Here is a 27,019-nt window from a genome sequence, read left to right as displayed (position 1 = left end):
GATTGCAACTCCCCTTCCCATTTTGTAAGAAAAAAGTATTCCTATATCCCATTTTCTTGAGTTTCTCGTGTTCAGGTGGTTAAGTGCGTTTCTCGTGTTCAGGTGGTTAAGTGCGTTTCTCGTGTTCAGGTGGTTAAGTGCGTTTCTCGTGTTCAGGTGGTTAAGTGCGTTTCTCGTGTTCAGGTGGTTAAGTGCGTTTCTCGTGTTCAGGTGGTTAAGTGCATTTCCTGTCAGAATAGTATGTCACCTCTCTCCCGTTTCATCTTTGCTATTACATTACTTCTCTTGATGTCACTCCCCAGTCTGTTTACATTGAGACTTATGACCTTCTCTTGATGTCACTCCCCAGTCTGTTTACATTGAGACGTATGACCTTCTCTTGATGTCACTCCCCAGTCTGTTTACATTGAGACGTATGACCTTCTCTTGATGTCACTCCCCAGTCTGTTTACATTGAGACGTATGACCTTCTCTTGATGTCACTCCCCAGTCTGTTTACATTGAGACTTATGACCTTCTCTTGATGTCACTCCCCAGTCTGTTTACATTGAGACTTATGACCTTCTCTTGATGTCACTCCCCAGTCTGTTTACATTGAGACTTATGACCTTCTCTTGATGTCACTCCCCAGTCTGTTTACATTGAGACTTATGACCTTCTCTTGATGTCACTCCCCAGTCTGTTTACATTGAGACGTATGACCTTCTCTTGATGTCACTCCCCAGTCTGTTTACATTGAGACTTATGACCTTCTCTTGATGTCACTCCCCAGTCTGTTTACATTGAGACTTATGACCTTCTCTTGATGTCACTCCCCAGTCTGTTTACATTGAGACTTATGACCTTCTCTTGATGTCACTCCCCAGTCTGTTTACATTGAGACGTATGACCTTCTCTTGATGTCACTCCCCAGTCTGTTTACATTGAGACTTATGACCTTCTCTTGATGTCACTCCCCAGTCTGTTTACATTGAGACTTATGACCTTCTCTTGATGTCACTCCCCAGTGTTTACATTGAGACTTATGACCTTCTCTTGATGTCACTCCCCAGTCTGTTTACATTGAGACTTATGACCTTCTCTTGATGTCACTCCCCAGTCTGTTTACATTGAGACTTATGACCTTCTCTTGATGTCACTCCCCAGTCTGTTTACATTGAGACTTATGACCTTCTCTTGATGTCACTCCCCAGTCTGTTTACATTGAGACTTATGACCTTCTCTTGATGTCACTCCCCAGTCTGTTTACATTGAGACTTATGACCTTCTCTTGATGTCACTCCCCAGTCTGTTTACATTGAGACTTATGACCTTCTCTTGATGTCACTCCCCAGTCTGTTTACATTGAGACTTATGACCTTCTCTTGATGTCACTCCCCAGTCTGTTTACATTGAGACTTATGACCTTCTCTTGATGTCACTCCCCAGTCTGTTTACATTGAGACTTATGACCTTCTCTTGATGTCACTCCCCAGTCTGTTTACATTGAGACTTATGACCTTCTCTTGATGTCACTCCCCAGTCTGTTTACATTGAGACTTATGACCTTCTCTTGATGTCACTCCCCAGTCTGTTTACATTGAGACTTATGACCTTCTCTTGATGTCACTCCCCAGTCTGTTTACATTGAGACTTATGACCTTCTCTTGATGTCACTCCCCAGTCTGTTTACATTGAGACTTATGACCTTATATTCCCAATGATGCATTGATATAAATAAAACCCTGTGCACCATAACAGCCTGCTTAGCATGAGCCTAAAAATTAACGATAAATCAAGAACGAAAATGTAAATGTAAACCAAAGTGGGGAAATACTATGGTATTTGGACTCCCATGTCAGAGGACTGTCTCTTGCCTCTGGGGTTTGAGGGGATGAGCCTGTCCGCAGGTGGTACCCCTTGCTCAAATATAAAAATGTGTAATGCAGTTGCAAACAGGACCCGTTAGAACCGAAAATATTTTGTAATTCACCGACGTGTATAAGCGACAAGTATATACAGTGGGGCAAAAAAGTATTTAGTCAGCCACCAATTGTGCAAGTTCCCCCACTTAAAGTTGAGGCCTGTAATTTAAGTGGGAGAACTTGCACAATTGGTGGCTGACTAAATACTTTTTTGCCCCACTGTAGGTCATGCGTATCATGAATCCTCCCCTTGATATGCCCTTCTGTCACCCCGTTGTCAATGTGTCATTAATCATGAGATAGACATGTTAATGTGATCATACATAAATTTGTCCTTCAAGAAAACACTTTTGGCTACTTACCCTTGCTCAGCATTAAGGGGAAAAAAACTAATGGGGAAACATTTTACCTAGTGACGCACCGATATAACATTTGACTGATAACGATATTCTATATTTTCCTTGACAAAAATACCAACATTGAACATTTTTGCAGCCTTAAGCATTCTAGTACAGTTAAATAGTTACACACACGGACGCAGCGGTCTAAGGCACTGCATCTCAGCGCAAGAGGCATCACTACAGTCCCTGGTTCCAATCCAGGCTGTATCACATCTGGCTGTGATTGGAGTCCCATAGTGCGGCGCACAATTGGCCCAGCAGCATCCGGGCCATCAATGTAAATAAGAATTTGTTCTTAACTGACTTCCCTACTTAAAAAGGTCACACTCACAAAAAAGGTTTGGCATTTACATATGTCCCCACTTTGAGTATGTTTTACTGATAACCTATTTCTTTCACTTACTTGCTGTGCTGTTTCATTGTTCATTCTCAACCAGGATTTCTATGGAATGCCGTTTGGGTCTTTGCGTGTCAATAGATACACGTCAAATAAGCTTGTGGATCAATCAGTACCTGAATATGACTGCACGGCAAAATAATGTAAAGGCTTTAATCGTTTTACGTAGTTATTACACATTGATTACACTATCACTCATATGTCACAACAATTCATCGATACATATGCTGTGATGCTGGTAAAGTTGTCTCACGCAACTACAGTGCTGGTCATAAAGAAAAAGCTAGCTTCCTCATGGATGCAAACAATGTTCTTCCCAAAAAAACATAGCAAAACGACAATCTGTTTCAGTTGCTCTAGTTAGCTAGCTATATAGCTAGGTGTCATCATCTAAAATAAACCTAATTTATAAGACAGTTCTTATTTGATTAATGGTGGTCGGACCCATCTATTTTGAAGATGCCACAATACGGATTAGGCACAAGTGGACTTTGCTGTTAGCCTTCAAAATAAAAGTATGCCATACATATATTTATATTCATTTACATCACTGTCAGTCATTGACAGTGATGCAAATTAATACAAATAGTAGAATTACCATACTTTTATTGTAATGCTAACCGCAAAGTCCACTATTGTGCCTAATCCTCATTGTGGCTAGCTTCACAACACAACCGGGCCCAGCCTCACTAGCCAGATGAAGCTAGCTGGCTACTTATAACGTTAGCAACTGGGTAAATTAGCTGGCTAGCTATTTATTTTTATGAACCGATCAACAAGTGGCAATCTAGCTAATACTTACAAGATTCCTAAATTATTTTTATCAATGATGAAAATGACTACGGTCATTGTTTTCAGGCTGGTTGTATTGGTGCTCGACCAGTCGGCAAAAGTCAACATCCCCCACAACATAGAACAGTTGATTGTCGAGGGCGATGAATTCAATCATCTTGGCTTTAAAGGATTTCACTTTTGAGTTGGCTCGCTGACATTTTCTTACTCTTTCAAACGACTGCTCGACTTGGTGACTGCTCGATCCACAGACATTGTGGGCGTCATTATGTTATGTAGCACGGTAGCTTTGACATCAGTTTTTAATAGGCGTTAACCTCTTAAAGGATAGGGGGCAGCATTTCCACTTTTGGATAAATAGCGTGCACAATTTCAACTTCCTGCTACTCATGCCAGGAATATATTATATGCATATGATTAGTAGGTGTGGATAGAAAACACAAGTTTAAAACTGGTTCAATCATGTCTGTGACTATAACAGAACTTATGTAGCAGGCAAAACCCAGAGGAAAAACTGTTCAGATTTATTATTTGTTTCCTCTGACCGTTCCAAGTTGTCTTTATCAAATTTCCCTTGGCAGCGACCATTTCAGTTCCTACGACTTCCACAGTATGTCACCAGTCTTTGGAATTGGGTTGAAGTTAATCATTGGTGAAACGAAGAAGAGGCACATCCTGGAACAACGTTACAGTGTCGATAGTTACGCAAGAGGGAAAATGGTGCATGTTTTGTTTACTTTCTCTATTGAATACAGATTGCCCCGTCTACAATTTGATTGATTATTAACATTTAAAAATACCTAAAGTTGTATTACAAAAGTAGTTTGAAATATTTTGGCAAAGTTTATAGGCAACTTTTGAAATGTTTTGTAGTGACGTTGTGTTTTGGAAAGCTGTTTTTTCCCCCGGATCAAACCTGCTTTATAAATGGACATTTTTGGGTAAACATGGACGGAATTAATTGGAAAAAAGGACCAATTGTGATGTTTCTGGGACATATTGGAGTGCCAACAAAGAAGCTCGTCAAAGGTAATGCATGTTTTATATTTTATTTCAGCGTTTTGTGTAGCGTCGGCTACGCTAATTCGTTCAGGGGGTTCATGCTATCAGATAATAGCTTCATGCTTTCGCCGATTTTTTTTATTTTTTAAATCTGGCATGTTGGCTGGAGTCACAACGAGTGTAGCTTTAATTGAGTACCCTGCATGTGTGATTTAATGAAAGTTTGAGTTTTATCGCGTTTTATTTGAATTTGGCGCTATGCATTTCCCGAGGCTATTGGCCACTTGAGACGCTAGCGTCTCCCCTATCCATAAGAGGTTATTAAACCAGACATCTGGGCCAACAACGATGTTGGCATTTTATAGCTAATGTCGGCCAATTCCGATATTTTCACCGATATAACCGTGCATCCCTAATTTCTCCTATTGCAATATCAACAGTAACAACCCAATATGTCTCAACAGCTCGCGTTAACTATTAAGTCTGTTAAAGCCGATTCAGTGTCTTCCATCTTCTTGTTGGAAATGCCTGAGTCTCTCGAATGTGAACATCTTCTCACCGAGGTGATTTCCCGCTTTCCTTGACACTGCTTGCCGGAAATGATCCATGGGAGGGCCTGCTCGAGTATTTCCGCCGTTGAAGATGCCTTTCTCCTTGCGGTATACTCCACTGGGATGCCCCTCGACTACAGGTCCTCAGCCGCCTCGTCCGCACGCTCGTATGTAACCGGGCCATTATCCAGAAATACGCGCAATTTTGCCAGGAATGGTATTTGGAAGCGAAATACTGCTAAGTGCTTTCTTGATGGGGGTGTATTCCTTCCTTTTCAGTATCTCTCCCGCGTAGTCATGATTAAAGAACCGTAATACTATGGATCTTAATTTTGTTTGTCGAGTCTGGTTAATGTCCTTCTTGAACCCTGTTATTTTTGTATATCTTCTCGAAGTTCCTCTCGTAAGCCTGTGAGCGCCTCGCGCAATTCCTCTATCACTTCACGAAATGAGGGTTATTTTGCTGCGGCTAGCTTATTTGCGCTAGCATTAGCCATCTTTCGTTGACGATTATATCTTCTGCGGTCTTGTTACGGGCTATTGTTGCTCCACAACCTTTTCCTATTTTCCACCTTTTCCATTTTGTGTATGTTATTATAATGCTTAGAGCTGTACGAAAAACCCAACCGATGTGCTGTACGAAAAACTAGGCAGACATTTTCTAAACTGTGTCACCGTAAGTCCTCCTTTGACATATATTTAAAGCAGGTGCTTCCACACAGGTGTGATTCTTGAATTAACATCATTCTAAGGATAATTTATAAAAATGCCCAGTTGCCCATTATTTTGGCTACCTTGGCTAGAAGCTGTTCAATGTTGGAATGGTATGGGCATAACCCAACAGAATGGTATGGTTATATAAAAAGGTTACAAAAAATGTGAATGCGCTGATTGGCCAGCTCATTCTCCTCAAAACCGCTGATCCTCACAGGGAGATGACATGTTCTGAGGAAATAGCAACCAGTCTGTTTGAGGTGGGGTTAAGGTGTCAACATTATCTGGGTGTGACTTAACATAATATGAATTTAAGAGATTCACTGGGCAGTTACTTTAACACAAAAAGGTGCATGTAATCTCCCCTCAGTAGAATATTAAGAAAGTCTACTCTGGCCCTGGGATGGCCTTTGATCTGTGCAGGACAAAGGGTCAAGTGGTTGTCTGAATGTAATGTCTCCCTGGAAAGTAAGTTTGGTTCACCAGGGAGGTAGTACAGTGCGCCCAGAGGTGAAAAAACATGGCATTTTTGTCTGCATTGAGGCAAGCAGGAAGTCACTGACCTTGCAGTGACCTTTGTTGCTTGGTAGCACATGGAGCCCCAGTGTTAAAACACTCATGCTACACAGCAGAGGAAGAAGGCTGACAGGACTACCTAGAGATTTAGGTGAGGGAGCCAGGAAGGGGGGAGAATGCAAGTTGTTTTTCATTGCTTAGACTTGGTGGGAAGCTGTCCATTAACATAAACACCACGCTAAAAAGGTCTTGCAGCCCTGTAATGTCATCCAAAAATGTATTTTCCAAACTATAGCACACAATATCTTACATAAAGCAGGTTTTTAAAATGGACTAAAGAGTTGTCTGCTTCGAGGTTTTCGCAAAGGAAAACAATATTGCAATACTGGTATCACAGACCTAGGTATACGTTAGAGCTGTAAATTGCCAGGGACCTCACGATATGAACGATACGCATTGCAATTCTCAATTCCATAATATGATTTTATTGTGATTCGATGATCTAATACAAAGCTCACCATAATGTGACCCATTTCAACAAACTAGGCTTACGGCGCACGTCACAGGAAAGGTATGACGTTTTCACTTGTATGCATTTTTTTGCAGAAATTCCTTCTGGAACATGTGAACTTCCATGTACCTTTCTAACAAACTTGCATGCCATCTATAAATAAATAAAAGTTAAATTACGAGCCTAGTTGGTTTAGCAAAGGAAAAATACAAACCTTCCCGCTAACCATGATTGTCTGAGAATGAGTGGGCTAGACATGCCGAGAGAGGTTAGATTTGTCTGCCATGTAGCATGCTTCTATCTATAACATGTGCTGCTCAGTATGTGTGGATAATCTTACCAACCGTGGCTTTTGAAAATGATCATGAAGAACTGAAAAAGTTGCGCTACTACTCAACATTGCTTCCCTGAAGTTAATAGCACTGTCGCAAAGCTCTGTACATTCTGGAGGATGATGGTGCCATACTGACTGACTCTGAAAATGAATCAGACAATAAGGAAACCCCTGATTTAGGTTTAAAAAAAAAAAATCATTTAACCAGACATTGTAGTCTTCCGGTGACAATGGAGGGAAGAAAAGATGTCATCACAGAAGAATGCCAGGTGGAAGCAGAGAGATGATTGCCAAATGTGGAGAGTCCAAAAACACAGAAAGAAGGTTGTTGTATAACACCCATCTCCAGATTACATCTTCTAACTAAAGGCAACGTTTACAGATAAGGGTCAAGCTACATTTTCCGATATTGTATGTTTCTAATTTTGTCAGAAAGTCATTTTCATTGCAAGTTAAAGTATACTGTTAGCTAGCTGGCTCGCTAGCTAACGTCACGTGTATAATCTGAGTAATATTATTTGGATCTCAGAAAATCCATTTGTATTGTTAGATATAGCCTAATGTTAGCTAGCTAACATTGAACATAGTTGGTTATCTTTAGCTACCTCCAGATTCATGCACGGTAGTATTGCCACATTCAAAACTGGGAACTCCGTTAAATCATGACATCAGTGATCTTGGAGGTTGGAAAGTCAGAGCTCCAGAAAGTGGCCCGAGTTCGATGACAGTTCGATCTTTCCAAGGAACTTTTTTTTTTTTTTAGTTCCCAGTTGTTTTGAACGCATTAAGAGTTAAGATTATAGCTACATTTTTAAAAAAAAACATTTTTTTATAGAAGACTCCACTATTCAAAACCATTTCACTGTACTGTTTACACCTATATACTGTGCAAGTGACAAATAAACTTCGATTTTATTTGATATAGTGTGTTTACCAGAGACAGTAATAAGAACACGACCTGCACCAAAGTCAGATTAGGATATAGGCCAAGGACTCGTTTGTATTTACCACATTTTGATACTACTTACATCACTTTTAGTCTTGAAATCTTTGGTCGTTCACTACACAGTTTAAATAATGCAAAAACAAAGTGTTGGAGAAGAAAGTAAAAGTGCAATATCTGCCATGTAAGAAAGCTAATGTTTAAGTTCCTTGCTCAGAACATATGAAAGCTGGTGGTTCCTTTTAACATGAGTCTTAAATATTCCCAGGTAAGAAGTTTTAGGTTGTAGTTATTATAGGAATAATAGGACTATTTCTCTCTATACCATTTGTATTTCATATACCTTCAACTATTGGATGTTCTTATAGGCACTTTAGTATTGCCAGCCTAATCTCGGGAGTTGATAGGCTTGAATTCATAAACAGCAGAGCTGCTGGCAAAACGCACGAAAGTGCTGTTTGAATGAATGCTTATGAGCCTGCTGGTGCCTACCATCGCTCAGTCAGACTGCTCTATCAAATCATAGACTTAATTATAACATAATAACACAGCAATACGAGCCTTAGGTCATTAATATGGTTGAATCCAGAAACTATCACCTCGAAAACAAGACATTTATTTGTTCAGTGAAATACGGAACCGTTACGCATTTTATCTAACGGGTGGCATCCATCAATCTAAATATTCCTGTTAAATTGCACAACCTTCAATATTAAGTCATAATTACGTAAAATTCTGGCAAATTAGTTCACAATGAGCCAGGCAGCCCAAACTGTTGCATATACCTTGACTCTGCATACAATGAACACAAGAGAAGTGACAATTTCACCTGGTTAATATTGCCTACTAACCTGGATTTCTTTAGCTAAATATGCAGGTTTCAAAATATATACTTCTGTGTATTGATTTTAAGAAAGGCATTGATGTTTAGGTACACGTTGGAGCAACGACAGTCCTTTTTTACTGCATCGATTATATGCAACGCAGGACACGCTAGATAAACGAGTAATCTCAACCATGTGTAGTTACAACTAGTGATTATGATTAAGTTTAATGCTAGCTAGCAACTTGTCTTGGCTTCTTACTGCATTCGTGTAACAGGCGGACTCCTCATGAGGCAGGTGGTTAGAGTGTTTCACTAGTTGCAAGATTGAATCCGAGCTGACAAGGTAAAAATCTGTCATTCGTGAAAAAAATGTAAAGAAAATAATGCAAAATCAGCATCCAAAATTACCTTTAAAAAACAAAATTACATGCTTTAATATAAAAAAATATTTAACGTTTTTTTTTCTTCTTTTTTTTCGGGCCATTCCGATTAAATCGGTCGACCTCTAATCCCGATATGAAGCTATCAATTTTCACTCATGTCAAATTTTCCCCCCAGAATGGGATGTACAGTACAATGAATCTCAGACAGACCTATAGGCAGATCATAGGAATTGCCTTGAAATTATCCGGTGATAACTTCAAAAGGAACCTGGGGGGCTACAGTGAGGGCACTATTGACTGGGACTAGCCAATGAGAACAGAGGCAGTAAAAGGTAGACCAAGTCCAAGGGGGGAAAAAAAAAAATCTGCGGAATACACCCTTTCCGTCCCCTGCCCCCCTCCCTTATGTCTGGCTCTTTGGAATGCACTGAAAGAGAACAGTGTTCCTGTGAACTAAATGATTGGTTCCAAATCGGTAATGGAACTTCTGCAATTGAAATGGCTACAATGGGCAATCATAGTAGTCACAAACCACAGATTGGTTCACAAGTTTGGACAGCACAGTAGAGTATAGTTCAGTACACAGTAGAGCATACTACATTTGAGTACACTAATGTACTGTACTCTATTCTACTGTCCAAATTACTCATCCATAATTACACATTTTTGTATAGTACAGGCATCCATGAAGAAATTCGATTATCGCAATTCACTAATTGTAGTTCAATAACCAAAATTGACAATCTGTCATTGTTTCCGCAGACGTCATTCAATCCTAATTCGGAGCAGATATTTTGGAAACCGTGAAGGAGATTTTACAGAAATTCTGTTACCAAACTGAGCATCTGCACAGTTCTCCCAGTTAATATATTTTTGTAAATGTTTCAGTATAAATTAAAAGTAGTCCTTGTGCATAGAGTTGCATGGTTTGTTAAACTTTGAAATCAATGTTTTGTTTGGCACACATTTTAAGTGACAAGAGGTTAGCGCAATTTCGTTATTGTGTAAGAATGTATTTATTATTATATATTTTTTTTTAAATACTCACCTGTGGACACCAAGCAAGCTAACGCATGCAGTCCCACACATGGGACCACAAACATATGCAGTAAACACATCCTTTTCTCACAATAACACCTGTAGGTTGATACAAATGGTCATGTCAAGCGAACAGGCACACACAAAACCCAGTGCTAGCACACCAAATCACACACAATGGCTCATACTTGCAACACACACCCCTTGGAATCTCACACGGACAACCCCTCCTGGTTCAGGCACACTGCTACCAACCAGAGCATTCCTCCCTCTCGAAGCTCGCCCACCCACTGCTGCTGGAAGAAAATGGACTGGGCCCGTGGCCAACACACTCGCTCCCTCAAAAATAAAACACAAATAAAAACTTGCTTACTCAAAACACACAACAGCACTGAAATGAACCCAATTCCCTCACAGCTGGTCACGTGGCCAAGCCAGAGAGGGAGGGGAGGAGAGAAGGATGAAGTGTATGTGAGAGAGGAAGACTTATCTCCCTCTCTCTGTATCATGGTGGAGGGGAAAGGAGGTGTAGAGGAAAGAGGCCCCTTAAGTATGCCACCACCCCTCCCGCCAGCCAGGTTCAACATTTGTGCCCTCGCTCATGGTGAAGTGTGCACAACACACCCCAGTGTCAGGCAACCTAGAAAAGCTGCTGCAGAGAAGAGGGAGTGTATAAAAAGACAGCAGGAAAAGAGGGTGGTTAGAGGATGGCCTCTAACCACCCTCTTTTGGTCATGTGGTCATGCCTTAGCATCACCTAACATGTTGCTTGCTGCAGAGAGCACTAGCAGGGTTTTATGATGACTATGGTTCAATGGGTTCATCCCAGTGGCGGCACAGCGCTCGTGTGCCCTTCAAAGTACAGGTAGTGTTGACCATTTGAAAGGGACGTTAGCAGGCATTGTGTCGACATTGAGGGATTCTGATGACAGGGTGGTCAACGACTTGAGTCAATGTGACAAAAGCATTTCAGTTTGTTTTCACTATTTGATCATATATGGGTAAATCCATTTGAATTCACTTTGACAGCATCCCTTTTGATTTAAAGCGTTCCATACATGTTTGCCCATGGCAGTGGTCAGAAAGTGCATACCCCACCCTAGATATGTTCTGTGCACGCTATATCCATACTTCCCGTTCTTAAGTTTCATTTTTGCGTCATTTACTTTCAGCGTTGTACACCAGCTTCAAAATATTTTTGGTTATGAAAAGATCATTCACAGCAGTTTAGATACAACGATTCTCTACACCAGCCTTTTTTGCACCACGGACTGGTCTCAGACAATATTTTCCTGGACAGGCCGTCGAGGGGAGGTCACGATACGGACCAGGACATCGATTAGGCCTATAAGTTTATAGACGCTTTTTCATAACATTTTAGTTCAAGTAGGTCTAACGTGATGATATAAAATCAAAGTGCATATTTCATATTTTCTCTTAATGACCATTTAATAAAAACACTAACTCACCATGTCGCTGAATCAGTGGGAGCCATGAACTTGTTTCCCAGCAACAAGACGGTCCCATCTAGGGGTGATTGGACATAAGGGACAGAGTGGCACTGTCTCCTGTCTACTCTAATTTTGTTTTGGTTGCAGTCACTGTGGAAAACCGCAGAGATAGGATGTTGGAAATATAAGCAACTTTCAGTACTTTTGTGACTCAGGATATTCTGCCTTGATTTTAATCCAGAAGGTCGGCAGAGATGAGGTTCTCAAACATACCTAAGGTTACCGTCATTGACAACCTCAAGGAGTTGATCTTCTTCCTGCACAGACATGGACGATTCACCTGGGCATTGACAAATGGGTCGTAGATCCATCCCTTCACACTTCGTGGGTCTTTGGCGGTTGGGAAGTAACGCTCTAACTCCATTGACAGCAAAGCTAGGTGATCGCGCACCAGCTGGGAGAAAAACAGCCCCGTCTCAGTCTCCCCCAAAATCCCAGCTAATGTTTAGAACATGACCAATATGCTCCTGTCCACTCACCGTCCCCACAGTTCCAGTTTAGCTTTGAATGCAGCCACTTTATTTGCCAACTTAAAGATCGTTGTCATTCTCCCCTGAAGCAACAGATGGAGTTCATTGAGCAGGTTGAATACGTCACACAGGTAAGCGAGTTTTGCAACCCAATCAGTCATTGAAATGTGCTGCCAGTGGTGACCTTTTTCTTAAAGAAATCTCTGCAGCGGTCTCGTAGCTCACTCTGGCAAGCCATCTCCCCCTGGATAGCCATCTGACTTCTGTGTATAAGAGGGGTTTGTGCTCTGCGTCCATTTCTTCACAAAGCCGCCCAAACAGACATGAGTTAAGGGCATGTGCTTTGACGTGATTGATAACTAACATGATTCAATACAACGTTCAAGTCAGGTGACATTTTTCGGCTAGCCAGCATTTCTCTGAATGACAATGCGCAGACTCACATTTAGGCACAACCTCTAACCCGGGTAGTGAAATCAGACAGCCGTCCAGTCATGGCAGCAGCCCCATCCATGCATACGCCAACACATGACCATAACATGTAATCATCCAAAGACTTGAATAGTTCTGCGGCCGTTTTATTCGGCAGGGACAACACACACACACACACACGTCATCCTGAAATATATATCGCACATAAACAAGCAGTATTGCCTTGCTGTCGACGTCAGTAGTTTCGTCAACCTGGATTGCATACCACAGTGACTCGTTAAGCCTCTAACAATTATGCCTCAACGTCCTCCGCTATTTCATCAATTCACCTAGTGACGGTGGTAGGCGAAAGAGGAACCTGTGCCATCTTTTTAGCTGCAGCCTCTAAGAGTTCACAGCAAATGTCCTTGGCAGCAGGTAGAATCAACTCCTCACCAATAGTGAAAGGCTTCTTGGTCTTAGCAATACGGCTAGCCTGTAAGTATAACGCTCTCAGTTTGTTGATGCGGTGGCTTTCAAGACTTGCTGCTGTCCAAGTTTTCACTCAAATTTCAACAGGTTTGTCTTTAAGTGCAGGGTGCTTGGATTCAATGTGCCGAAGCAGTTAAGGGCGTCATTGCCCATCTCCACATACTACGCACGCACCGGGGGCTTGGAGCATGCGAGTCACCTTTAGCAATAAAACCATATTTTAGGTAGGACTCATTTTGAGGCTCTTTTTTTGCAGTCTCGGGCTCTGCATTTTAGCTCCCTTACCCCTTCTGAAGAAGCTCTCCAGTGACGTTAGTTTTTATTCATGTCAGCGAACATAGCTAGGCAGTACAAAGTTGGTGGGCAACACAGCTCACGCAGACCGTGATGAACTCGCAGTGCGAGGATTACTCAAATTCAAAATCTATAAACTGTCGTGGGCGTGAGATATTAAAGTGGTGAGAAAAGGACCAACAGACCACACCAAGTTCAATGTTATTACTGCACAAATACAATTTATAGGCTTTGTATTTATTTTATTAATAATCCTTTCCGTGCAGCCAGGTAGCGAATGTGCTGCGGACTGGTACTGGCCCGGTGGTTGGGGACCGCTGCTTTACACTAGATCTGCTTGTTTTGTCACAAACTGAAATAGGCAAACTACTAGAATTTTAGCAACTGGGAAAGAAGTGGAGCTAATTCTGCATAGTGCATCTTAGGTCTAAGCACTTAAATTGCAATATCTACTATGATAATATATACACAATTATTTTAAGACTGTCAAATTCATAATTTAGCCATTTGATTTAGAATTTTAGGACCCCTGTACATATACAAAAATATCTATAAATAATTTGATGAAACATTGAATTTGGCCTTTATAGCTATAGCCCATAGAAACACATTTAATAACATTAAATTGCAACACTGTCCAAATGTTTCCTAAGGAACAAGGTTTTGAAGTGTCTGTCCTAAAGTGCCTTTACAATATACGCATACCCATCACCTTACTCCATTGTGTTACAGCCCGACTTCAAAATGGATTAAATACAGTGCCTTGCAAAAGTATTCAGCCCCCTTGAACTTTGTGACCTTTTCCACATTTCAGGCTTCAAACATAAAGATATAAAACTATTTTTTTGTGAAGAATCAACAAGTGGGACACAATCATGAAGTGGAACGAAATCGAGTTGATCGGTACTGATTTGGTGGAGGACAAAATCTTCTCGGTGAGAGAGCTGATGAAAAGGGTGCTACGGGTAGAGAACATCCTGTAGACGTGCAACTAAGGGAGTTAGAACTAAAGGCAAAGGTGGCGCAACAAAATGTTTTGCTTGAACAGAAATTATAGCTTGAGTACAAGGAAAGAGAATGTGAGGAGAGATTGGAACAGAAATTAGAGTTGGAGCACAGGGAAACAAGATGCCTGTGCAGCCAAACAAGAAAGTGCAGCCAGACATGAACATGCCGTTTGAGTAAGAGAGAGATCCAGTAACACTGAATCCTGCACCCTCAGTTTGATCTTGGTCGGAAATGCCGGCTTGTACCGCCTTTTAACGAAAGAGGTGGATGTATATTTTACTCTGAGCGGATTCCCACATCCCTAAAGGGGCAGTGAGATATTTAGTCACTGCTCCTCCAAAGTGAGTAGGTGTTGTGTGAGAAGACCTCTTCGAAGTCAGGATGTCTGCAAAAGAGTTCAGACAACTGCTGTAATGCATTTTAACTTCTAATTACTACCACAGAGGATTGCCCATCAAATGTCAATTTAATTTGTCATCTTTATTCTATTATCAATATTTCTATGATTTCAATAGATTTCCTATGGAAGAATGGCAGTTACATTAAAACAGATATCCCATTAAAATCAACACTGATGTATGGACCTCCAACCATCTTTGTGGTACCCACCCTGTATTTAAGAGCATGCATCTCAACCGATGGGGGGCATAACACAAAAACCTTTGATTATGTTAAAAATAGAGTGATAGACATCATATAATATGACAAAAAATGAACAAAGAGTTTACTCGTTATTAGATACGTTAAAAGGTACATAAAAATACATTTAAAAAATACAATATTTGACAATGGATTATTTTCCCACAGTAGCTAATGGCTTTCTATGGATTTACACTACTATTCAATTCCTCATTTTAATATTGGATCCCACAGGCAGCCAATATCACTTTTGGTTTGGCCCGGTCCTCAGAGGCTGTGGTTTGTGAAGGGAAAAAAAGTTGCGCAAGGCTTAAGGAAAAAGGAGCAATAGTTTCTCTCTCCTTTAACAACTCTTAATTATGTGAGATCAAATGTGACTGTACTTTGTTACAAGTTAACATGGTAAATTCAGTAGAAAATAAGAATAATATAGAAAATTATATTTTTCTAATAGAGAAGGTTTCTATTGCGAAGTGAGGAGATTTGCATCTAGTGTGTGAGTGCCATTTCTCAAACAGTGATAATTAGTAACGATTAAATTGGGCTCAATGTTGAGAGATCTAAGACCACTATTATAAACTTTGAAACAACTGGTTTCTAGTAGGCTACAGAATTGGAGTAGGGACGTTTCTCAACCGTCGGCAGTAGGCTCAAACAAGCCGGTTCCTCTACACAGTCAGAGGCCTGTCAGACTGACCAGCTGACTATCCTCCTTACTTCTGTTAAGAAAATACATTTGAATGTCAAAATTGTGCAGGGAAAGCACTTATGTTGATGCAACATATAATCACCAACAATCAAGAATACCTCCAGAACCACTTTCATATTTCAATTGAGAAAATGTGTTCCCAGATGATGAAAGGGCGCCTTGCCTGAAATGACTGATTAGGTCATGATTAGCACAAATACAGATAACACCATGCTTAAGCCTATTTATTTATCGTCACTATGCTGTATCAGTTGGGCTACAGGTGATAATGCGAAATAACACAACCAGCCTGATAATATGGAGCAATATTTTATTAGTCAAAATTTGAAGGGACATGTATATTTTAAATGGTCTTTTTTACTTTTTATTAATTAGAGTAGAAAAGTCAACAGGGTTGCACTCAGTAGTGACAAACTTGGACCAATAGTTTAAAGTAATACTGAAATTGATATTTCAGTTGTTAGGCTATATTGACCAAATTATCAGGAAGGTTTTGGATGCATTTTCCATTCAGAATGACCAGAAACAAATTTACCAGCCATTTCTTAAAACATTTTATATCCTGGGTGGGGGCATGCCACCCGATCCCCCTGAAAGTGATTTGACCCCGGAACCCATTGACCCTGACACCCCCAATATGCAACACAAAGTTACACCCTTGCCTGTTAGCTTTTAAATGATATCAATCTCAACGGTTTATACTTTCCAGTGGAGAAAGTACAGTCAGGTATGCAAAATGGGTCATTTCCTGGGCACTTCTACAATGGGCAAGTACTGCATGTAAAGGAAGGTCTCATTCAAATCAAAAAGGAGTGCTGTCAAAAAGTTACTGAATTCAAAAGGATTTACCCTTATACCACTCACACAAAGCAAGAGGTACCAGTGCACCAAGTCTAGAACCCTGAACAGCATCGATCCAAGCCATAAGACTGCTAACTAGCTAATCAAACGGCTACCCGCTGCTGCTACTACTATATCTATCCTGTTGCCTACTCACTTTAACCCTACCGATATGTACATAGCTACCTCAATTACCTCACACCCTGCACAGCAACTCGGTACTGGTACTCCATCTATATAGCAATGTTATTTTTACACCTCGCCACCATTTTTTCCCCCTTATTTCTCTAACTCTGCATTGTAGAAAAATGACCAGTATTTAAGCATTTCACTGTTAGTCTATACTGTTTAAAAAGACTGACAAATAAAAATGTATTTGACACAGCCAGGCCAGAATCTGCAGATGGTAGATGCTGTGGCTGATCCGGTGTGTACAGCACAAAGGCTGAGAGGACTTTTGAGTGGCATCACCCTTAGTCCTAACAAGTCATACATGTAGCAGCTGTTTCTGCCAGGTACAGTTCCTAACAGGTAGAGTTCCCTAGGTACTGTCATGATGTTGGCCTGGGGGGGGGGGGGGGGGGGGGGGGGGGGGGGGTAGGTTTATGAAGGTCATAAATACCTCTTCCCCCTTTTTCCTCTCTCTACCCTACCGAAGTTACATTCGCAAAACCCTTGGTTAAAATATAGATTCTGGGAACGACAGAAGGTGGGGGGGAAATGAACTATATTCTGGTAATCCGACCAATGGAACATATGCGGTGGTACTTAATGAATATGATGTCAGTTCGGTTGTCATCTGAAACATTCAATGATAAGATGACAACTCTACAGGGGAAAGTCTACAGAGTTATCGGATTCACATGGAATTGTTCAATTTAAATGTTTGAATATGAAATTATTCATGAGATTAAATGTGATTTTAGCTTCTAAAATGTGAGATTTGAGTTTTCATAAGACAGGGCTCTGCTCAATCAGTGGCCCGCCCCAGTGAAGGGACATGGGCTATAAAACTTTTCAAACACGCCCTCCTCTCCCTTCCTATATAAGAACTTGACGACAATATAACCTCCTGTTCCGAGGACGACATTCCTATGTCAGAATGGTTCAGATAATAATTACAGAACAAAGCCAACATCAGCGTGAGCTTTGGTTGCGAATGGTATGAACTTTGAACTTTTATTCACTACAGAAGTGATACCTCCTAGCCGTTGAGTTAGCAACAGCAGCTGCAAACGAGGGTTAGGAAGGAACAGACAGAGTATCCCATCTATCACACAACAACGTTACTACAACGTACCCAATTGACCACCAGACACATTCTGCAAAGGACTCAGTTTGGCAACACGGCCTTCCATCTACCACCAACCTACCGAAGCGCAGCTCAAAGTAAATATTTATTGCATTTTCCTTTTCCAAATGGGAGGTAATTTAGAATGCATACAATACTGTATTTACAAAAGCACAGCTTCTTCCTTCTTCCCGCTCATTCACTCAAACCCAGCCCTTTTCTTTTGTGTAACCAGCTGTCATATCGGTTCCGCCCGCTAGGGACGTTTTCCTTTGATGTAATTTGTAATCAAGTTATGATTTAATTGTGTAATTAGTTAGGTATTTAGTAAATAAACCCAATTTTGTATTGCTGATTCAACTTGTTAGCCAGGGTTCGTGCAGATAACCAAGAATTTACAACTTTCAGATGAGACTGAATTAAGGTGACGATTAATATTGACTGCTATTGATGTAAAATATTACTATGTCTTAAAGAGTTTATTCGGAAGATAACAGCTCTATAAATATTATTTTGTGGTGCCCGACTCTAGTTAATTACATTTACATGATTAGCTTAATCAGGTAATACTAATTACGGAGATATTATTTTATAGAATAGCATGTCATATCACTTAATCCGGCATAGCCAAAGACACGACAGTACATTCCACCAAATGGGTGAAATTATGCAAGTTACAGTCAGCCAAGTTGCCCATATTAGAACTACTATTTTGGTTAACGTTCTGTTCCATTACCAGCCAGGCGTTCACTGACCATGCATGTTGATGATCCTTTACCATCTATTACCCAGTGTTGTGTTAAGAGTATAAACGTTTCCGCCATTCGTGTGGTTTCAAATTATGTCAGACATAAAAATAAAACAGAATCATTCATCAGATTCAATGGATACAAAAACATAGCAAAAGTCAATTATGTAATGAGTGTGAAGGTAATTCCCGAGTAGTTTGAAAGAGGCTGTCAATATCATTTGTTAAATTGTTCACATTCAGCAGGCTCTCAAATCTTTGCATTAATCACTAATGTTCAGAACAGGCTGAGCGAAAGGGAACAATGAGTGTGAGGGGCTATAGATGGAGCATTTACAGGACCGAAATATAAAAAACATTTCCAGAGCCATCCCTTGATTTGTAATGACTCCAGACAGGGGGGCTCACCTCTGAATTATAGCTTTTAGAGCGTGTTTGTTTTATGTTAATTAACTAAGCCACCACCATCCCCCCTGGTTTCAAATGGACCACCTTAACGAGCGTGAAGATTATGGCTGGGAATTGCCATGGACCTCGCAAAACGATTTCACAATACATAACTGCCGATACGATATGCTTTGAGATTCTCAATGTATTGCGATTCGATACGGATTTTATTACGATTTGATGTTGCAAACATATTGCTCACCATCTGGTCTCTCTGAAGCAGACAAAGTTTCAATCAGTCAGGCAAAAGTGCTGAAAACATGTTGGCTCACTTTAAATAGAAGCTAGAGGATCAGAAATAAGAGTTGAGACTAGTGGTAGCTAACAACAATTAAAAAAGACAAATATTACACATAATTATATAGAGGCATGCAGAAGCCAACTCAAGCTCTGTACTACATCACCATGCACCTCCCAGATTTTGTAACAAATGCGGTGGGCTCTGTATAGCCCCGTATTGGCATGATGGTTTGATGGTAGGTGGGGGCGGTACATCCTGTATAAACAAACTCACTTCCCTGACAACAGCTCTGCACTGCTCCGTGAAGCGCAAGAAGTATGAACACCCCAACTTCTGCGGAGACCATTCTTACCCTGACTTCTGCTGAAGCCATATCACCGTAAATGCTGCATGGCCAATGCAGACGTTGGATTGACCATGTGCCCCCGATGCACTTTTCTCCGGAATGCACCCTCTCCAAATTTGTGCACATTCATTGTGTGAATTGTTTACATTTGTTCGTTAAGTGTAGATCAAGTTCCCCATTACAGATATCAACATTAGTACATTTACCATTAATTCCTATTCTACAATGTTTGTTACGGTTATTTTAATGCATTCAATATTATATTATAGTCTTCATGTTCTCATTGTCGGAGTGGACACTTGTGAGAAACAAGTTTATATAATTCCATTGACAAGTTCAGTCAATTGAGTCATTATCTTTTGTTTGGAGCACTCCTGTTAGTGTTGAGTAAGGACACCCAAGTCATAGACTGCTACCGCCCGGAAAAACAGTACTAGAGCGCCAAGTCTAGAACCAAAAGGCTCCTTTATCCCAGAGAGGTTATGTCCCGTCTGGCCAAACGCCAGGGAAAATGCAGAACGCCAAATTCAAATAAAATTACTATAAAAAATTCTAACTTTCAATTAAATCCAATGCAAGATAGCAAATTAAAGCTACACTTGTTGTGAATCCAGGCAACATGTCAGATTTCTAAAATATTTTTTTTTATCTGAGGATAGCACCTCCGTAAACAGAGAGAAAAGCACAAAATGCACAAAATGCAGATAAAAATATAATTCATGCCTTACCTTTGACGAGCTTCTTTTGTTGGCACTCCAATATGTCCCATAAACATCATAAATGGTCCTTTTGTTCGATTAATTCCGTCAATATATATCCAAAAAGTCCATTTGGCGGGTTAGATGCAGAAAAACAAGGGTTCCAACTTGCGCAATGTGACTACCAAAACACCAAAACATTTCAAAACTACTTTTGTAATACAACTTTAGGTATTTAACGTAAATAAGTGATAAAATTGAAGACGGGATGATCTGTGTTCAATACAGGAGGAAAACAAACTGTAGCTAGCTTTCTGGTCACGCGCCTCTAACAGTATACTTGAAGGGACCCTCGTTCTGAACAGGGCTACTTCTTCATTACACAAAGGAAAAACCTCAATTTCTAAAGACTGTTGACATCCAGTGGAAGAGGTAGGAACTGCAAGAAGATCCCTTAGAAATCTGGATTCCCAATGAAACCCCATTGAAAAGTCTGAACGGTTTGTCCTCGGGGTTTCACCTGCTAAATTAGTTCTGTTATCCTCACAGACATGATTCAAGTTAACCCCATGGTCTGTCGGCAGTTGTCGAGCAGGCGTTTCAAAACCATGACAGAGGGTATCACATCTGCTGCAGGTGATGAGCTTATTTCTTGAGCCTGTTTGAGTGGAGCTAGGAGTGTGTTCATGTTTTCAGTGAGTCTCCACAAGTTTATAATGACTGTTGCAGGTAACTCAGTCAGCTGCGTATATGCCAAGCACCCGTTTTTTGTTCCAGCAGGCACTCCATGTAAAAAGTACTGTCCCATCTGGTGGAAACATCTTGCTTAAGCCTTTTCGTTTTCACGCCAACCTGCTTCTGTGTTGCTTGCAGGCAGCTGTATGTGTTTAAAATGACCCACTATCTTCCTACCGGTTGCCACTATGCTGTGTTGTGCCAAAACAACTTAGTTCACAGCCAGTTGCAGCGTGTGTGACATGCATGGCAAACTGGCGACTCCCAAAGACTCATCTTACGTGCAATATCACGTAGCACAGCATGTACTTCGTTCTTGGGGATTTTCCAAGTTTCAAACATGTTCTCAAATGCTATTGAAATGGCAGCAGCGGTATAAGAACTAGCACATTCTTGAGCATGCAAGACAGCTTTCCTCAGTACGAAATCCTCATCGACCCACTGTGCTGTCAGATTCAGCACGCTCATGGGGCTAACATCACTAGTCCAAATGTCAGTCGTGAAGCTAATAGCAGTGACGCCCATAGCAAGTAGCTCATGGTTGTGCGTTTCAACAATACTGTGTAACTCCGGTAGGGCAATATCTGAAAAATAACACATACTTGCTAGTGTGTACCGGGGCTTGAGGTGCTCGACCAGTCGGCGAAATCCAACATCATCCATGACAGAGAAGGGTTGATTGTCAAGGGCAATGAATTCCATTATGTTGGCGTGAATGGATTTCACCTTTGAGTTGTCTCACTGAAATTCTTACTCTTTCAAATGACTGCTCGACTTGAACTGGTTTAGTTGTTGGAAGTGTGCGCTTCGTTTTTCTGCTTTTGTTCTAAGTAGTCCCTGAACGTCTGGAGGTGAAGCACTTTCAAATGAGTATTAAGGTTTGTGGTAATGAAAGATTTAACTTTCTCCCCTCAGGAACTAATAGCATCAAATGCTGCATATGACCTTTTTGTTAGCTTCCTTTGAAACTTCAAAATAGAATGACACAGTAGGCTGTGTTAGGAATGCTGTGTTGCACATGTAGCGCTGTATTTTTTGTGGCGTCATTACGTCATCTACCTACGTTACACAGGTATGCAAGTCAGCTTTGACAGTGTTAAACTACACGTAGAGCCGATGCCGGCATTTTTAGCTAATATCGTCCGATTCCGATATACTTACCGATAGTGTGTATCCCTAGTTTGAACTAAACTCAGCAAATAATGAAACGTCCTTTTCAGGACCCTGTCTTTCAAAGAATTCGTAAAAATCCAAATAACTTCATAGATCGTTGTAAAAAAAGTTTCGCTGTTTCCCATGCTTTTTCAATTAATCATAAACAAATAATGAACATGCACATGTGGAACGGTCATTAACCTCTCTAGGGTAGGGGGCAGCAGTCGGAATTTTGGATGAAAAGCACGCCCAAATTAAACAGCCTGCCACTCGGGCCCAGAAGATATGATATGCATATAACTGGTAGATGTGGATAGAAAACACAAATGTTTCCAAAACTGTTAAAATAGTGTGAGTATAACAGAACTGATTTAGCAGGCGAACACCTGAGAAAAATCCATTCAGGAAGTAGTTATTCTTTTGGTTTTGTAGTTCTATTCAATGCCATTACAGTATCCATTGACTTAGGACTCCATTTGCAGTTACTATGCCTTCCACTAAATGTCAACAGTCTTTAGAAATAGTTTCAGGCTTGTATTCTTATAAATGAGGGAGTAAGACCAGTCTGAACGAGTGGACCCTAACGTGACGCAGAGTTTTTTTTCAGGCGCATGTGCATTTCTTGTTTACCTTGTATATTGACGACGTTATTGTCCTGTTGAAATATTATAGATCATTTAGGCTAAAAAACAACCTGCTTGAATATAAATATCGTTTGACATGTTTCTATGAACTTTACGGGTACAATTTGTGTGATTGTTTTGACTGAGTTTTAGCCTGTGGATTACTGAAGAAAACACTAAGAGGTTTTTGGATATAAAGAGACTTCATCGTACAAAATGAACATTTATTGAGTAAATTAATGTTTTCTGATTGCCACCATATGAAGATCAAAAGGTAAGGGATTAATTTTCTCTATTTCTGAGTTTTGTAACGCTTCTGCTTGGCTGGTTACTGTTTGTAATAATTTGTCAACTGGGCTGTGTTTTGGGCTAGGTATGCTTTCGCCAAAAAGCATTTTATAAATATGACACTGGTTGGTTTAACAAGAAATAATGATCATTTCTGTAATTGAATTTGGCGCTCGGCAACCTCACTGGATGTTGGCCAGATGGGACGCTAGCGTCCCACATACCCTAGAGAGGTTAAGACACTAACAGCATAGATGGTAGGCAATTAAGGTCACAGTTATGATAACTTAGGACACTAAAGAAAGGCCTTTCTACGGACTCTGAAAAACCACCAAAAGAAAGATGCCCAGGGTCCCTGCTCATCTGCGTGAACGTGCCTTAGGCATGCTGGGAGGAGGCATGAGGCCTACAGATGTGGCTAGGGCAATACATTGCAATGTCCGTGCTGCGAGACGCCTAAGACGGCGCTACAGGGAGACAGGACGGACAGCTGATCGTCCTTGCAGTGGCAGACCACGTGTAACACCTGCACAGGATCGGTACATTTCGAACATCACACCTGCGGGACAGTTACAAGATGGCAATAACAACTGCCCGAGTTACACCAGGAACGCACAATCCCTCCATCAGTGCTCAGACTGTCCACAATAGGCTGAGAGAGGCTAGACTGAGGGATTGTGGGCCTGTTGTAAGGGATTGTGGGCCTGTTGTAAGGCAGGTCCTCACCAGACATCACTAGCAACAACGTCACCTATGGGCACAAACCCACCATCGCTGGACCAGACCGGACTGGCAAAAAGTAGTCTTCACTGACGAGTCGCGGTTGTGTCTCACCAGGGGTGATGGTCGGATTCGCGGTTATCGTCGAAGGAATGTGCGTTACACGGAGATCTGTACTCTGGAGCGGGATCGATTTGGAGGTGGAGTGTCTGTCATGGTGTGGGGCGGTGTGTCACCGCATCATTGGACTGAGCTTGTCATTGCAGGCAATCTCAACGCTGTGCGCTACAGGGAAGACATCCTCCTCCCTCATGTGGTACCCTTCCTGCAGGCTCATCCTGACATGACCCTCAAGCATGACAATGCCACCAGCCATACTGCTCATTCTGTTCGTGATTTCATGCAGGACAGAAATGTCAGTGTTCTGCCATGGCCAGTGAATAGCCCAGATCTCAATCCCATTGAGCACATCTGGGACCTGTTGGATCGGAGGGTGAGAGCTTGGGCCATTCCCCCCAGAAATGTCTGGGAACTTGCAGGTGCCTTGGTGGAAGAGTGAGGTAGCATCTCACGGCAAGAACTGGCAAATCTGGTGCAGTCCGTGAGGAGATGCACTGCAGTACATAATGCAGCTGGTGGCCACACCAGATACTGACTTACTTTTGAATTAATCTGAGTTTGGCAGATGCCAGGAGAACGCTACCTGCTCAAATGCATAGTGCCAACTGTAAAGTTAGATGGAGGAATAGCTGTGCCACTAGAGATCCTGGATCTAATCCAGGCTCTGTCGCAGCCGACCGTGACCTGAAAACCCATGGGGCGGCGCACAATTGGTTCAGCATCGTCTGGGTTAGGCTGGCAGGGATATTCTTGTCCTTTCACGCACTAGCGACTCCTGTGGCGGGCCGGGCACAATGCACGCTGACACGGTCACCAGATGTACAGTGTTTCCTTTGACACATTGGTACGGCTGGCTTACAGGTTAAGCAGGCATTGTGTCAAGAAGTAGTGCGGCTCAGCTGGGTTGTTTTGGAGGACGCACGGCTCTTGACCTTCGCCTCTCTCTCGAGTCCGTACGGGAGTTGCAGCAATGGGACAAGACTAACTGCCAATTGGAAACCATGAAATTGGGGAGAAATAAAAAGGGTTAAAAATGTTTTCATAATAATGGTTTGTCAAGATCAGTGTGGAACAACTTGACTGGCCTGTACAGAGCCCCGACCTCAATCCTATCAAACACCTTTGGGATGTATTGGAATGCAGACTGCGAGCCAGGCCTAATCACCCAACATCAGTGCCCGACCTCATTAATGCTTGTGGCTGAATGGAAGCAAATCCCCGCAGCAACGTTCCAACATCTAGTGGAAAGCCTTCCCAGAAGAGTGTAGGCTATTATAGCAGCAAAAAAGGAGGGGGGGGGGAGAGACAACTCCATATTAATGCCCATGATTTTGATATGAGATGTTCGAGGAGCAGGTGCCCACATAGTGTGTATTTTCCAAATGGCATGTCATGACAAAGCTGTGATGTCAAGTTCAACATCATGAAAAACACTAATGCAGTATGATGGGTAATTTATAGCTCTCCAAAACCCAAGGGAGCTTACAGCCATCTCCCTTTTAGGGTTCTCAGATGAAGGTATGGACCACAGGTGGCTCCTAGAGAACTATAATCTCGATGCTCTGTTTTAACGTTTAGAAACGTTAATAATCCTCGCTTGCAATATGGTTTTGGAAACCTTTGGAACTTAAGATTCTTTCTCGCTGGTATGAAAGTTTCAAATACAAAATATATATTTACTGTATGCAATTTAGCAAAGTTTCACCTGAATGTAACAACCTCCAGCCGAGGTAAGACATGAGCTGTGTTTGAATACCTATACACACACTACATGAGTATATACACTACATAATATTTGTTCATTTTAGTATACCTTCTTCAGTTGAGCGTACTAGCGCTGCGCCTGTCTACCAGAAGTTGGTGTTGCCATGTAACCTCTTGCTAACTCGTTAGTATAACAAATTACTAGATAGACATTTTACACCTTCTGTTGTGTTCTTAAATTCAATCTAGAGTGCACTCTGGGCGTTCGTAAATTCAGAGTTTTCAGATTGTCCATTTGAAAATTCAGAGAGTTCACCATTTTACTCACCATAGCAGGGCTGGTAAGGCTGTTTTCCTGTTATCCAAAGCGTTGGTGACAAACTGCTGCTGGAACTATTTAATTACGCTTTTTTGGCCATGTTTACTGACACCGGCACCCGAATGTCCAATGAACACCCACAACGACTATTCCACTTAGCTTAGAATGACAAGAAAAATCAAGTCAATAAACGTTGGGTAGTTAGGGAGCATACAGTTAATATACTCCCTGGCAAGTTTGATGTAGTAGCCAACTAACGTTAGGATGGTAGCTGGCTAACATACATACTAAGGATTGCGTAGCTAACAAATTGTCAGCCAACATAACATGTAAAGTAAATTATTTGCAAAGTCAATACTTTATTATATTGCCCAACATTTTCTTAACATTTGTCATAATTCGTAAAAGCAATGCATTTGTATCAGCTCTTGCTGGACTTTCACCATTTTCTTCAAATATTAAAAATACTTTTTTAAGAATTGCATTATGGGCCCTAAAAGCACAGAAATAGTGTCCACTGTTTGTATACTTCGTGTATTGGCGAACGTAGGACATCCGGGAACTTTTGGCATACCAACACTATGACCAATAAGCATACTATATACTCAATTTACGTCACAAATAGTATGGTTAGTATGAGTATTCTAACACCACTATGCTCTCACCTTACATGCTCATTTGGGCAGCGTCGGCGCATTTCCCTCACAAGGTTAAAGGAGACGTCAAGAATAAGGGCTCGGTGGTTGCTTTTCGTGAAATTAATTCTGTAATAAAATATTCATATTTGAATACAATGTTTACGCCAATCTTTCAGGGCATATACAGTATTAGTATGCGGATACAATATTTTCACACTAAAGAAAAAAAGTAAATACCATTGTTACATTAGGATTACAGT

The 27,019-nt window shown here is 41.2% G+C and overlaps 1 protein-coding gene across 5 annotated transcripts in view; it reads right to left on the bottom strand.

The window, feature by feature from the left end:
- The window catches only part of LOC109866261 (RAC-alpha serine/threonine-protein kinase), a 62,224-nt gene that overhangs the window by 34,312 nt on the left and 893 nt on the right, over positions 1–27,019 (bottom strand). The window contains exons 2-3 of one of the 5 annotated variants that reach the window (XM_020454818.2): positions 26,787–26,885; positions 26,131–26,280 (exon numbers count right to left, since the gene is read on the bottom strand). The exons of 2 other annotated variants lie outside the window; for them this stretch is intronic. The gene's annotated coding sequence lies outside the window, so the exon portion shown is untranslated. The remainder of the gene's footprint in view (positions 1–26,130; positions 26,281–26,786; positions 26,886–27,019) is intronic. 2 more of the 5 variants (XM_020454820.2, XM_020454821.2) reach the window with 2 other exon arrangements.

The sequence above is a fragment of the Oncorhynchus kisutch genome, linkage group LG21 (genome assembly GCF_002021735.2).
Source record: "Oncorhynchus kisutch isolate 150728-3 linkage group LG21, Okis_V2, whole genome shotgun sequence".
NCBI classification, from domain to species: Eukaryota; Metazoa; Chordata; class Actinopteri; order Salmoniformes; family Salmonidae; genus Oncorhynchus; species Oncorhynchus kisutch.
The sequence above is the reverse complement of the archived record's forward strand: the minus strand, read 5'-3'. Positions and strand labels throughout refer to the sequence as shown.